This window comes from Benincasa hispida, chromosome 11, assembly GCF_027475165.1.
Source record: "Benincasa hispida cultivar pf3 chromosome 11, pf3_genome.v1.1, whole genome shotgun sequence".
In the NCBI taxonomy this organism is placed as follows: Eukaryota; Viridiplantae; Streptophyta; class Magnoliopsida; order Cucurbitales; family Cucurbitaceae; genus Benincasa; species Benincasa hispida.
In genome coordinates this window covers 25,201,373-25,214,216 of record NC_143488.1, presented here as the reverse complement: position 1 = coordinate 25,214,216, position 12,844 = coordinate 25,201,373, and the positions used below count along the sequence as shown (strand labels likewise).

Here is a 12,844-nt window from a genome sequence, read left to right as displayed (position 1 = left end):
TCAACATATATTCATAATAGTTACAAGTAGGACGATACACATAATGATACGCCAAAGAGAGTAAAATTGAAATAATAAAAAGAAAAAAAATCAGTTCTAAACCTTTTTTTTTGCTATATTCGTAAATTTTAAATAAAAACATGGTTAAATTTACAATTTTTAGTTTTATTTTTATTTTTATTTTTATTTTTTTTTGTTATTCTTGCAACAACCCATATTTTAAATCAGACAAAACTAATTTTAACTATTTCAAATTGAGTGTTGATTTAACATTTTTTCACTTGACAATGTATCATAGTGGTGATTTAACATTGGAAAAAAAATTGGGCTGCACTCAATTAAAAATCGCCACATAGTAACTCTATTTTTTTTAATAAAAATTATTCAAAAATTATTTAGTGGTGTATGTAGAGGAAGGGGAAGGGGAAAATGGAACTTAGTACAATTTAGCCTAAATCTAATTATTGTTCTTTTTAACATTTTAGAGTTGTTTGCGTACAGTTCAATGACATACATTATAAGATCAAATCCAAGCAAACAAGCTTTTTAATCCCAAAGAAACCAAAAATGGAAGAGAGAACAATACTTATAGGACTAAGTGGGGTGGTTAGTCCGGGTGAGATGTTGGTCATGTTAGGTCCATTAGGATCCGACAAAACAACTCTTCTAACAGCATTAAGCGGTCGATTTGATGGACATCTTGATAGAGCCATAACATACAATGAAAAGCGCTTCTCGAGTGAAATGAAACGCCGAATCGGGTTCGTTATACAAGATGACATTCTTCATCCCCATTTGACAGTAGCCGAAACTCTAGCCTTTAGTGTCTTTTTAAAGTTGCCAAACACTATAACAAAACAAGAGAAACTGGCGGAGGCAGAGGCAGTGATCTCCCAACTAGATTTAAGCAAATGCAAGAACCATCATGGGGAGCCAAACTCTGAGAGGCATTTCTGGGGGAGAGAGGAAAAGAGTCAGTATTGGCCAAGAAACACTTATAAATCCCAGCTTGTTGTTTCTGGATGAGCCAACATCGGGCCTTGACTCAACGACGGCGCAGACAATTTTGATGATCATGAATGAGTTCGCTGAGGGAAGGCAGACTGTAATTATGACGGTTCATCAGCCATCGAGCCGTCTTTTCTATTTGTTCCATAAGCTCTTATTGCTATTAGAAGGAAATGTAGTATACTTTGGAAAAGGATCAGAAGTTATGGATTATTTCTCGAGTATTGGATATTCTCCGTCTGTACCTATGAACCCTTCTGATTTTTTGTTGGATCTCGCTAACGGTATGCCATTTTTTTTAAAAAAAATTTTTGGATTTCTATAAGTTTAGTTGTTTTTTAAGTTCTTGTACTAGTATCTAATTACTCTACATTTTTTTTTTTAAAAAAAAACATGGCATGTTTGTGCAGCCCAAACATTTGCTTACAAAATTGAACTGTTTATAAAAAAACTAAGAGGTGATACATGATATTAGGTAAACTCTAAGCTGCACCTAATAATTAGGTGCTATTCATATTCTCAATTATTACCTACTCATTACCTAATCACAACCCCTTGCTACTCCACCTTTACCACCTTTTATTGCCATTTGTTAATTGTCAATGTTTTGGTAGTTTTAATATATCTAATTAAATCAATATACTTAGGGCCTTTTGAATTGAAGAATTGAGACAAGAATAAAGTTGGAAATTAGTAAGGGATAAACATCCCCTTAATATATGTTTTGTAGGTTTGACATGGTAATAAACTATTCTTATGCATGGATTATACCCACGAATGATTTTCATCCAAAAAGGTGGATTTTTTTTCTTCTCACTCTCTCTCCTTTTATAATACATTTATTTATTATTTTATTTTATATACTTTTAAAATTAATTAATTTAAATTGTTATATGAAACTTAAATTTATATATTATAAATTTATATTGAATTTTAAATTATTATGAAACTTAAATTTATATTGAATTTTAAATTATAGTGAACTACTCCTATTTAATAAATGAATTAATTTGAATATATATTAAAACGATTTAATATATCCTTAATTTTTATTTTAGTTTAATAAATTATTTTATATATACATATATATATATATATACTCATACTTATTTTTCAATAAACTATAAAGAACTAATACAATAAATAAAAACCTTAGTTATTCCAACTTAAGAGCAAAAATAACTTGTATTTCTACAAGTTATCACCACCCCCAAATTTGAACAATGCTTGTCCTTAAGCATTCCAAAATAATTCTTTGTTATCTCCTTTGTTTTAAGTGTGCAGAGTTTGTCTCTTATCATATTCAGTCATAAGCTTGAGACAAGAGTTTGGAAAATGTAACGCATAGTGACTCTTTTCTAAAAGGAATAATGTTTAGTTTCAGGTGCACCAAGCCTTTTATCAACAACTACTTTCGTTTCTCAAAACATTCCCTTTTTTTCTAAACCAGCAATGCGTTAGATGCTCTTTTTAAGATAAATGCCTGATAAAAAGAAAAAGATTATGAATTTTCAATTACCCATGCATTTTTCCAGGTATCCCACTTTCGTTTTGGCTTTCTCCCACGGGTGTCATGCGAGCATCCAACTACGAGTGAGAACCCTTCACAATTAAACTCATATCTAATATTCATGCGTTTCAAGAAACAATTTCTTCAAACTAGATAGAGGAGTTCTATGAGATGCATTGGTTTAGGAGACTTAACTTTGTTTTGGCTTGCCCCCACGGGTGTCATGCGAGCATCCAACTACGCTAAGTGCCTGTTCTAACTTTTTAACTCATGTCACTTTGAGGTTTTTCATTTAAAGTAATGACAAAGGAGTTGCGTTTAACATTTTTCTTATTTTGTTCCCTTTCTTTTTGATGTACTCGTTTGATGAGTCTTAACTTAGATTTCCCTCATCCCCAAATTTGGAGATGAGCTAAATCCTCATTGCTAAAAGAGAAACAAAATTTCGAAAAGGCTTTGAGAGTTCGAAAGGAGTTTTGATTTAAAGCTTGCATGCGTTAGAAAGGAAACATGTAGTCTTTTCAGAGAAGTTCAGGCTTTGTTAATTTTCCTAATGCCTACTCTATACATAGATTTCATATTGTTGATATCATTGAGGTAAGGCAAGGCACAAGACTTAGAAAGTATCTAAAGAACAAAAATAAAGTATGCTAAGGTCAAACGCAAGGAACAAAATGATAGAAATTTCTCAATCATTTTCATGGAATAATATAGAATAAAAAAACAAGTCAAACTAATACAAAAGGTCATCAAATAAATCAAAATAAAAAATAACATAGCACCCCAAAACTTCATTGTGCTGGCGCGTCATCCTTGCGTTTTTCTCCAGGGTCATCATCCATAAAGCGCAAAGGGTTTCTAAGATGAGCAGGCAATGGAGATAAGGCAAACATTCCAACCAAGACCCGATTGATGTACTGAGTTCTATAAACAAATTGGTCTTGCATCCTTCTTGTTTGCTGCCTTAGGTAATCTCTTAGAACCCGGTTTTGTTGTTGAAGACCTTTGATGGACGTGGCCAATGGTCTAAGCTAATCACTGATGAAAGTTTTCAACTCTTCAAGGTCATTACTGCGTTGAGGTGGTGTTGGCTCTTCACTTCTTCCAACTGGGTCTTCAAAATTTGCTGCGTTGCTCGATCCTAACCCAGTTGGTTCAAAAATGGTTGGAGGAGGCACAAAATTGGGAATTGGACTTGGTGAGGGCGAAGGAAGGGAACAAGGGATGTCTTGATCTATATTAGTAGGTTCTTGGTGCGTTTGATCAAGACTCCCTTCTGGCGGGGCCATTAGTGAGTCATGGAAAGTGAGGTTTAGGGTTGGTCGCGCTTCTTTATCCGTAAGTTCAAGCTCTGCTTCGTAATCTTCATGCTCTGAAGCTTCATCCTTGTGTTCAACTATCTGGACGCATCTTCTTTTGGGGCGCGTTTAGATGATCGAGGTCTGGTTGCCACTTCTTTGGGAGGCAAGGCAGGCTGATGCGGCGAACTGGGAAGTAAACACCTGATTAACTTAATGTCTATCAAACCATCGATCTCTTCATGATCATACCCTAGAGGGATGCCCCCGTGTTCACATAGTGCACAGATCAACCATGGGAAGTAGAGTTGTCCTCGTGGTTTGTTCTTGATGGCCTTGATCTGAACCCTTATTATTCTTCCAGCATCTAAAGGGATGCATTGCATGACACAATAGGTAGCCAAGACGCGTTCTTTTGACAGTGTTTCATCATGCGTTGAAGGCATGATGCTCTTCTTGATCAGATAATACCATAGATTCGCATCTGGGTTTAAGTTCCTGGAAGCTAGCATCTTTGCTCCATTTTTAGATGTCTGCCACTTGCTTCCAGGCTTGGCTACCACTCTTAACGCATCTTCAAGTTGGCTCGACGTTGGTTGCTCCAAGATGTGGTTACCTTCCGCATCTGGATTACTATCCATGTTGAACACTTCATTGATCTCTTATGTATACTGGCAGTGGTTTGTACTCGGGAAAGAAGCCTTTCTCTACAAGTATATCACTGAATTGGCGCTTTCTTCCCATTGTCTTTTTAGGTAACGTGTCGGTTACCTTGTGTTTTCTTGCCGCATGTTCCTTGGCTTCTCGTGCTAGCTCTCTCAATTAATTCTCCAATTCCCTTTGGAGAGCTGTCTTCCTTTGCCCTTGCCTTGCGGGCTGATAATCTTCTAAGTCCTTCTTTAACGCGTCGTGCCTAGAGCAACTCCCACGCGTTGCATCCTCAAGGCCGGATGCTGATTCTTCATCTTCTTCCTCCAATATTAATTTTCTTTTCCTTGTCACTCTCTTTTCTTTTGAGAGCCCTTCATTCGCGTCAGTTTGGCATGATTGAGATGCGTCAGGGCCAAATCTCCTTAGTTCTTCTTCTCCATCTTCTTCTTCTAATTCTGCTTCAAGCATCATAGCATACCACTCCGCTTCGTCCAATTCAAGTGATGTGTTAGGTGGGTTGGAACACATCACTTGCTCTTCCTTTTGGCCTTGATTGAGGCTTGCCAAAATGGCTCCAAATACATTCTGCTCGTTTAGTCAAGCCAATTCTGCCAACTCTTCAAGGTTACGCTCTGACGCAGGACTGTCAGAAGGGGGTCTAGGTGGAGTAAATGGAGGGGTTCCTGCTGGGGTATGAGGCGACCCAGGTGATGATATGACAATGAGTGATCGCAGAGGTTGGCTTGACGCATTTAATTTGATTGGGTAGATGGTGGCTAAGGGTTGGATTGAAAGTAGGGGCGGTGGACGCACGACTGGTGATGGGGCGTTGTGAAGGTAGGCTGGAATAGGGTCAAGCGTTGCACCCACCAAAGTTATGTTAGGAATGAATGGTGGAGGGGCAATCTTGGTGTATGGCTTATTGGCAGCCATAGATGACGGGCTTTGCCTTGGTTTCGAAGGGGTTTTGGGCTTTGGCTTAGAGGTAGCTTTGGGTTTTGGTTGAGGAGTCTTGGCAGGAAGGGTTGCGATGGCTTTGGTGGTTTTGGAAGGAGGTTTTGTGGGTGTTGTGTTAGGCTTCAACTGAGACAGCCGCTGGGAGGTGGAGGTTACTCTGCCGTGCATAGATTTGATTTAGACAGAGGGTTTTGAGGTTTTTCGAGGGCTTGGGGGAGGTAAAGACGAAACAGAGGATGAGGAGAAGGAACTTACCGGTGAGTCATTTCCAAAGCACATGGTTTGGTTCTGACTATCAGATGCAGACGACATTGTGGCCGGAGAGACATTTGAGCAAATCGGCAGTGGGGGAAACGAAAAGGGCTAGGGTTTTCTTTTTTTGTTTCACAGATGGCTCGAGAGGGAAATGAGGAAGAAGAAGGAAATCGAAGCATTCGATTTTATATAGGCTGGAAGAGAGAGTGGGGTGATGTCAAGCGGCACCTGACATCCGTAATAAATGCGAAGTAGAAGGGATATTCTTGGGTTTCTAAGCACTCGAGTGCTTTGTACTTTTGAGATGCGTCCCTTCAATTGGGCCATGCGTTAGACTTAAATCTGACGTGTCTATATTCCCATCTCGATTATACACGACTTTTTTTTAAAAAAAAAAAAAACAAGTAAAATTTCTAACTTATGAAGTCAATAACAAAGAACAATCAATCTTAAAACACAGACAAACAAACAAACCAACAAACTTAAATGCATAGGTAAAATATAGAATGCAAAAAGAACAAGGAAAGAGGAAGCGTCCCTGGAATATATATCGATGCGAATGCAGGGATGCTTCGACGCAGGCCTCAGCTGGCCTCGCGTAGTGCGAGAGATGACTTTTGACGTTCTAGGCCATCTTCAAAGTATGGCTTCACTTTTTGCCCATTTACTTTGAATGCGTTGGTGCCATTCCTCTCGTGTTAATTCCACTGCTCCATATGGAAAGATTATTTTAATGATGAAGGGTCCTGACCACCTGGATTTTAACTTCCCTGGGAACAAATGCAAACGTGAATTGAACAATAGAACTTTTTGGCCAATAACAAGCTCTTTCTTACTGATGCGTTGGTTGTGCCAACGTTTTGTCTTCTCTTTGTAGAGCTTGTTGTTCTCGTATGCGTTCAATCGCCACTCCTCAAGCTCATTGAGCTAAAGTTTGCATTGAGCGCCCGCAGCGTCCATGTTCAAATTTAGCTTCTTAACTGCCCAAAAAGCCTTGTGCTCCAACTCTAAAGGTAAGTGACAAGTTTTTTCAAATACTAGAGAGTATAGAGACATACCTATGGGGGTCTTGTAGGTAGTCCTAAAGGCCCAGAGCGCTTCATCCAGCCTCTATGCTCAGTTCTTCTGCATTGCGTTGACAACTTTCTCCAGGATAGATTTGATTTCTCGATTGGATACTTCAGCTTGACCATTCATTTGTTGGTTGTAGGTGGTAGCGATCTTGTGCCTAACATTATATTTGGCAAGTAATTTATAAATGATGTGATTAATGAAATGCGTACCTCGTCGCTTATTAGGGCTCTTGGCATTCCAAATCGTGTGAAGATGTTCCTGGTAAGAAACTTAGAAACAGTGGACGCATCATTCCTAGCATAAGCTACTGCTTCTACCCACTTTGATACATAGTCTACTGCAAGCAGGATGTATTGTTGGCCGTAGGATAGGGGAAAAGGTCCCATAAAATCAATACCTCAAACATCAAACAGCTCAACTTCGAGAATATTGTTCAAGAGCATTACGTCTCTTGAAGAAATATTCCCAATGCGTTGGCAGGGATCACACTTGCGAACAAACTCCCTCACGTCTTTGAAGAGGGTGGGCCAGAAGTATCCACTTTGAAGGATCTTCGCAGCAGTTCTTTGCCCACCGAAATGCTCTCCGTAGGGAGAGTCATGACACTCAGCCAAGATGCATTGTGTTTCCTCCTCTGGAATGCATCGACACATTATGGAGTCAGGGTCTTGTTTATAGAGAAACGGTTCATCCCAAAAATAAAATTTGCTGTCATGTACTAACTGTTTCTTTTGCTGAGAATTGAAGTTCCCAGGGAATTGCTTGGTAGTTAAATAATTGACTATGTCTGTGTACCAAGGTTCCCTACCTTCAACTCCGAACAGGCTTTCATTAGGAAATGCGTCCTTGATTTCACTTTCTTGATCTTGCATTTCTTAATTTTCTAGCCTGGACAGGTGGTCAGCCACCTGATTCTCAGTTCCCTTTCTGTCCTGAATATCAATATCAAATTCCTGTAACAGCAGCACCCATCTTATTAATCTTGGCTTCGCGTCCTTTTTACTCATCAGGAACTTTATGGCTGAGTGATCTGTATAAACGTTGGCTGACGCACCGACTAAGTAAGATCAAAACTTCTCAATGCCAAACACTATAGCCAACATTTCTTTTTCAGTGTTATGTAGTGTTCCTGAGAGTCATTCAGTGTCCTGGACGCGTAAAAGATGGGATGTATCAAATTTCCCTTCTTCTACCCTAACATTGTTCCTACTGCAACATCACTCGCGTCGCACATGAGAATAAAACGATGCGTCCAATCTAGTGCTATTAGTACCGGAGTTGTAGTCAACGCATATTTCAATGTTTCAAACGCATCACAACAGTCTTCATTGAAATCGTAGGGTCGGTTTGCCTCTAGTAATGCGCTTTGAGGTCGCGCAATTTGAGAAAATTTTCTAACGAACCTTCGATCGAAGCCAGCATGCCCTAGAAAACTTCGTAGAGCTTTAACATTTGATGGTGGTGGAGGTTTAGCTATGACATCTATCTTGGCTTCATCTACTTCCAACCCAGCTTTAGATACTTTGTGGCCTAAGACAATTCCTTCAATCACAATGAAGTGACATTTTTCCCAATTCAGCACAAGGTTTGTTTCCTCTCATCGAGCGAGGACGACCTCCAAATTATCTAGGCATGATTGGAATGAGTCTTTAAAGACTGAGAAATCGTCCATGAAGACTTCAACGGTCTTTTCTAAGAAGTCAGAGAAGATAGCCATCATACACCTGTGAGGTGTGTTATACAGCCTAAAGGGCATGCGTCTGAATGGAAATGTTCTAAAGGGATAGGTAAATGTTGTCTTCTCCTGATCTTCTGGGTCAATCAAAATATGGTTATAACCAGAGTATCCATCAAGAAAGCAATAAAATTCTTTGCCAGCAAGCCTGTCAAGCATTTGGTCAATGAAAGAAAGGGGGAAGTGGTCTTTCTTAGTTGCTGCATTGAGCTTCCTGTAATCCATACAGATGCATCAACCCGTGACAGTCCTCGAAGGTATGAGTTCATTATTGCTATTGACTATCACAGTTGTTCCCCCTTTCTTGGGAACGCATTGGACTAGACTTACCCAGCTATTGTTGGATATAGGATAGATCACTCCCGCGTCCAACCATTTTAGAATTTCTTTCTTGACCACTTCCTTCATTATGGGGTTCAGTCTTCTTTGAGGCTCAATCGATCCCAACTTCCCTTCTTCCAGCCTGATCTTATGCATGCAATAAGATGGGTTGATGCCACGGATATTCGCTAGCGTCCACCCTATTGCATGCATGTGCTTTTTTAGCATCTCCAAGAGAAAGTGTTCGCTAGGCTCAGTAAGATTCGCAGAAATGATCACAGGTAAAGTTTTGTTAGTTCCAAGGAAGGAATATTTCAAGTGACTAGGTAACGGTTTCAACTCAAGTTCTGGTGGTTCCTCAAGTGATGGACGCGTTGGTTTTGTCTGTCGCTCACTCAGACTTGGTGGCTCTGGTTCTTTCAGGTTCTCCTCCAATGCGAGGATCTCGCATACATGGGTCTCTTCTTCAGGTAACTCTATACTGTTCAGTTGACAATCTTCACCATCCGGGAGCTTTAATACGTTTAACACATTAAACTTCACCTCTCGATTTTCTACACACATAGTTAATTCTCCTTTATGCACGTCGATTAAAACTTTTCTAGTAGCTAAGAAGGGGCATCCAAGGATATTTGGTACCTCCCTATCTGCTTTATAGTCCAAGATGATAAAATCTGCTGAGAATATGAAGTTGTCAACCTTTACCAGAACGTCTTCAATCTTTCCTTCAAGGTACTTAATTGTTCTGTCAGCAAGCTGAAGAATAACAGAAGTGGGTTGTACTTCACCAATTCCCAGTTTCTTAAATATTGAGAGTGGCTTAAGATTAATGTTGGCTCCCGAATCGCACAACACATGTCCCACATCCAACCCTCCGATCGAGCAAGGAACTGTGAAGCTCCCAGGGTCCTTCTGTTTCTTGGGTAGACTGTTGCTTACTAATGCACTGCACTCCTGCGTTAGCACGATTACTTCCGTCTCGCTGACTCTTCTTTTCTTCGTCAAAATGTCCTTAAAAAATTTGACATATGTTGGCATTTGCTCCAAGGCCTCTATAAATAGAATGTTGATATGAAATTCCCTCAAGAGCTCAAGAAAGCACTTGAATTTTTGTTCATCATTCTTCTATATCAGACGTTTAGGGAATGGTGTGTTTAGAGGCACTGCAGATTTTCCCGCATTAGACGTACTAGGTTTTGAATGGCTTGTGGTCTCAGGCGTTCTTTCTTCTTGATCTTCTACTACCATTGAACGTGTGTTGCGTTCTTTTGAAGGACTGTTGGTTCTTGGATTCATTCTTCTTCCTTCAAGAGCTTTTCCACTTCACAACGTCACTCCGTGACATTGCTCCTTTCCATTGTTGTTCCCAGGAGTTTTAGTGTTGCTAGGTAGAACTCTAGGCTGCTTGTTCTTTAACTCGCTTGTTATCTACCCTACCTGTATTTCCAGGTTTCTGATAGACGACGCTTGGCTTTTCAGCAACGCGTCATTCTGGGCTATGTACTCCTTTAATAGGTTCTCAAGCAGAGATCCTGAGCTCGACGCCTGTCCTCCTCTATTAAAGGACTGTTGATGTTGCTGATGTGTTGGTTGAAATGCAGGTGGCGGTCCCTGCCTTTTCTATTGGTTTGCCCCTGGGTGGTGCTCCTGATGATTTTCTCCTATCCAAGAAAAATTTGGATGGTTCCTCCATCTAGGATTATATGTATTGGAAAATGGGTTGTTTTTAATGAAACATATTGACTGAGGATTTTGCGGGCAATCCGCATAGGAGTGAGGATCTCCACAGCCTATACAGTTAACCATGGGCTGCTCGAACGCTTCTACCTAATTCACCTTCTGCTGATTTGATGCGTTTCCTAATGATATGTTCTACAAAAGGCTGGTCATCTTAGCCACTTATGCAGAAAGTGTGGCTAGCATTGGAATCGATAGAATTAACATTCTGAGATCTCTTCTTCCTATCAACTCTTCCATCATACGTATCATCCACCCATTCCATGTTGTGCTTAGCAATGTGGTCTAATATCTCTTTAGCCTCGGTGTAAGATTTATCCATAATTCCACCAGCCGCCGCTATGTCTGCTGCCATCTGTGATTCTCTATTCAATCCACCATAAAAAGTCTCCATTTGGATAGTTAGTGGTAGTCCATGGTTCGGGCAATTTTTGACCAATCCCTTAAAACGCTCCTATGCGACACTTAAGGTCTCAGCTTCTTCTTGTTCAAAGTTCATAATCTCTCGACGCCTTCTCTCATTGGTGGTAGGTGGGAAGTATTTTTGCAGAAATTTCTCCACCAACTTCTCCCAGGTGCTGATTTCACTAGGCTTCAGTGAGCTTATCCATTGTTTTGCGTCATCACGCAAAGAATAGGGGAACAAAGAAAGCCTGATTGCCTCTGGGGTGATTCTAGGAATCACTAATGAATCACACATTTCAAGGAAATGCTTCATGTAGGCGTGAGGATCTTCACCACGACCACCACCAAATTGTCAAGAAGTCTGGAGCATTTGAAGCATTACAGATTTCATCTCGAACCACGTCTTATCAGGAATTAGTTATATGATTCCTGGAGAGAAATCATACAGTACAGGGGACGCGTACTCACTCATGGGATGCGTGCTACTGTTTGCCATTAGGATCGGATTTTGTGCAGCATGAGCTAGTTGCTGAGCTAAGTTCTGATTTGCCTGTTATTTCGCCGTTGCTCGTTGCCTATTCTATTGTCTGAGAAGTTCTTTCCTCAACCTTCGATGACGATTAGATCGATTTCTACGTCAGAAGGTCCTTTCAATCTCGGGGTCGTATATGAATTCAACAGTGCTCTCCCTGCTCATAAACGTTCACAAGCTTAGGCTTGGCTTGTAATACTCCATCGACTAAAGTGTTCCTACAAAAGATACAACGAAATTTCTGGTTAGTTTTGTTTCTGAATCCCCAGCAATGGTGTCAAAAATTTGTTTGTTGCTATCGTGATTCGCGTTAGGAGTGTATTGCATAAAATAAATTGGAAGAATAAGTTCTAAGTGATATGTTGATGCTTTGATGCGTTTATGTAATTGTAACGTGTTGGTGCATTAAAGATATGCAATAGAACGTACAACATTCCTTCTATTGACGTTTAAGTTTTCCTAAACCAGACCCAAGTATAAATCTAATTTAGATTCCTGGTAAGTCCAGGGTCGAACTCAAGGATTCAGTTAAACTAACGCAGACTTTGCGTTGTAGTTATTGTAGGGGTTTCCTAAAATATATGAAGAAATGTGTTATTTACACTAAAGTTCTGTGCTTGTGCAAGAAGATACAAAAGAGTTGAGAAGTGAGTGATGGATCATACGAAAATGGAGTTTAATGTAAATGGTATGCATCGATCTAAGATGAATGTACACAAACCAGAGTGTGATGTGGATGAGATGAGATGATTTGCTTATCTTTGTTTATGCGTTATACTTTATTCAACACTTCTCAATGCGATTAACATACAAAACCTATCTCTAGGATGCATGCGTCTAACACAGAATGCAATAGACATCAGTAAGTCTATCTCTAGATGTACTAGGCGTCCTAATTGATGTTGGCTTATCTATTCTTTCGAATAATCTAAGCTAAGGATGCTTTCACCAATTGATCCAGATGGCATAAGCGTTTGAAATGAGATTTTGCATAAAGTATAGATGCATTCAACATAAACAAGAAATAAACAATGGCAAAGTATGATGGATCAAATATATGAATTTTATAAAGAAGCATATTGTCTTTACAAAAGCAATATTTAATCAGATGAAATGAAAGTGATAAATGAGATGAAAGAAACTGAGTCAAGCCGCAGAGTACAATCTCTTGTATCTCTTTGGTTCAATCTAGTTGTGTATAATCACTTGTATAGGAGTTGGACGAAATGTCTTTTTCAAGCTTGACTTCCTCCGCTCTCTGACCGGCAATGATGGTGGTTCTCAACCGTTCTGATCATCTTAGCACCACAGCACAACTTCTAAAGAACTAAAACTATGACTACGCTAATTATGAGAGTGAG

At 39.6% G+C, this 12,844-nt stretch overlaps 1 non-coding gene and 1 pseudogene across 1 annotated transcript; both read left to right on the top strand.

The window, feature by feature from the left end:
- Positions 1–567: 567 nt before the first annotated feature.
- Positions 568–1,752, top strand: LOC150032535 (ABC transporter G family member 9 pseudogene; annotated as a pseudogene).
- A 9,204-nt stretch (positions 1,753–10,956) lies between these two features.
- LOC120068725 (small nucleolar RNA R71) lies at positions 10,957–11,060 on the top strand. Its single transcript, XR_005479349.2, has one exon. It is a non-coding gene; the product is annotated as a small nucleolar RNA R71 (small nucleolar RNA).
- The last annotated feature ends 1,784 nt before the right edge of the window (positions 11,061–12,844 follow it).